The sequence below is a fragment of the Pteropus alecto genome, unplaced genomic scaffold (genome assembly GCF_000325575.1).
Source record: "Pteropus alecto unplaced genomic scaffold, ASM32557v1 scaffold20, whole genome shotgun sequence".
Taxonomy (NCBI): Eukaryota; Metazoa; Chordata; class Mammalia; order Chiroptera; family Pteropodidae; genus Pteropus; species Pteropus alecto.
Genome location: NW_006436298.1, coordinates 23,241,353 through 23,244,183, shown reverse-complemented (window position 1 = coordinate 23,244,183; position 2,831 = coordinate 23,241,353).

Below are 2,831 nucleotides of genomic sequence, written 5' to 3'. Positions count from 1 at the left end.
TGTTGGTGCGACCTGGCCATAAGACTTGGGAATGGAAGACTGGGTGGAAAGGAGGAGACAAAATATATTTTTTATGGTCACAGAAATATACTGAATTATTTTGATTATTTGTTTATGTTAACTAAAATAGATTACTAGATTGTCTCCACTTTGTAATATACAACCGGATTGCTTCCCTTGAACAATTTAGCATTAGGACAGTTATTATGAGACAACATCAGTTTTTTAAAGTGCAAAAAATTTGAATTTTATTGAGGTCTATATATCAAAAAAATTTAAGTGAACCATGTTTTTGGCGTCATATTTAAGAAATTTTTGCCTAATACAAGGTCTTGAAGATAATCACCTGTGTTTTCTTTTAAAAGTTTAAATGTTTTAGCTCTAACCTTTATGTTTGTGATCTATTTTATGTTACTTTTTGTGTACAGTGTGAGATAAATGTCTAACTTCATCTTTTGGCATATGGATATTCACTTTTCTTAGTACCACTCATTAAACAGGCTATTCTTTATACCTCAATGAATTTCTTTTGCACCTTTGTTGAAAATCAGTTTATCATAAATATAAAGATTAATTCTGTACTCCCAATTCCGTTCTAGTGATCTATATGTCTGTCTTCTGCCAGTACCACATTGTATTGATAACTACTGAAGTAGCTTTATATTAAGTTTTGAAATTGAGAAGTATAAGTTGTCCAGTTTTGTTCTTTTTCAAAATTGTTTTGGCTATTCAGATCTTTTGCAATTCTATATACATTTTAGGATCATCTTGTTCATTTCTGCCAGAAGGGTTGTTGAAATTCTGGTAGAGATTGTACTGAATAGATAAATCAATCTGGAGAGAATTGTCATCTTAACGATATTGAAATTTCCATGCAATGGACTTGACATCTGACCTTCTTTTAAAGGTAATCTTTCTCTCTCCCTCAGTTGCCTTTACAGTCTTTCTTTCTCCTTTTGGTTTTAAACAGTTTCATAATGTGTTTAAGTATAAATTTACTTTTATTTATACCGCTTGGGATTTTTTTGGCTTCTTGAATATGTGAGTGAGTACCTTTTATCGGTCCTGGAAATTTTGTTGATGTCTTCAGATATCATTTTTCATTGAATCTGTAATACTGTTAATTTGGTAAAATAGTAAGATGCACCATTTATGTACTACTAAAAGAGAAAAAAGTACTAATAATATCTTAATAATAGTATTATGTGATGTGTGAATTGGTCATACTGACCTTGGTTGCTTAGAAATTTGGCATTTTCCCAAAGAATTCAGCAAACATTTTCTGTTACATTGCTTGATACATAGTCTTTTACATGTATATCTGTAAGAAAGCTTAGCAAAATTTCATATACTTGTATATTTCTGTCTTAGGTCCCATAAGTAATTAGTTGTTGCTTTGCAAGATGTCTGAGTCAATTCAGACTGCTATAACAAAATACCGTAAACTGGGTGGCTTAAACAATAGACATTTGTTTCTCACAGTTCTGAAGGCTGGGGAGTCCAAGATCAAGGTACTAGCAGATTCAGTATCTTGGGAGGGCCCTATTCCTGTTTAGGAAATGGCATCATCTTGCCATATCATCACATGGTGGAGAGGGAGATCATATTTCTTATATCTTTTCTTATTAGGGCACTAATACCATTCATGAGGGCTCCATCCTCAATGCCTAGTTACTTCGCAAAGGCCCTACCTCTAAATGCCATCAAATTGAGATTAGGACTTCAACATAAGAACTTTTGGGGGACACAGACATTTAGCCTGTAACACGTGAATAAAAAGACCACTCATTTGTGGCCATTTCAGTTATGAATATTTGCTTCACTAATGTCAGATTGTGTGGCTCTATATACACAATATGTATAGTATGTATCACAATAACTTCTTAATTGCAAATCATAATTTTTAAAATTTACTTTTTTAAGGTGTATAACATGATGATTTAATATACGAATACATTGTGAAATGATTACCACAATCAAGTTAATTAATGTATCTATTACCTCACATAGTTACCTTTTCTTTTGTGATGATAACACTTAAGATACACTCTCATCAAATTTCAAGTATACAATATAGTATTATTAACTATAATGTTGTACATTAGGTCCTCAGAGCTTATTTATCTTATAACTAAAAGTTTGTACTCTATGACCAATATATCTTCATTTTCCCCACCCTCACCCCTGGCAATCACTGTTCTACTCTCTGGTTCTATAAGTTTGAATTTTTAGATTCTACATGTAAGTGAGATCATACAGTATTTGTCTTTCTCTCTCGGACTTATTTCATTTAGCATAATGTCCTTCAGGTTCATCTATATTGTTGTAAATGACAGGATTTCTTTCTTTTTAATGACCGAATAATATTCCATTGTAAGCACACATACACATACATATTCTTTATCCATTCATCCGTCGATGGACACTTAGGTTGTTTCCATATCTTGGCTATTTTTGAATAATACTGCACTCAGCTTAGGAGTGCAGATATCTCTTTGAGATAAAGATTTTATTATTTTCTTTGGATATACACACAGGTAGGATTGCTAGGTTATGTGGTAGCCCTATTCTTAATTTCTTCGAGAACTGCCATACTTTTTTCCATAATAGCTGTATCAATTTATATTTCAACCAACAATGTGCAAGAGGTCCCTTTTCTCCATACCCTCTCCAACACTTGTTATTTCTTGTCTTTTTGATAATTGTCTACCAAACAGGTGTGATATATCTTATGGTTTTGATTTACATTTTCCTGATGATTATATATATCCATTTGCCATTTGTATGTCTTCTTAGGAAAAATGTATATTCAGATCCTTTGCCCATGTTTT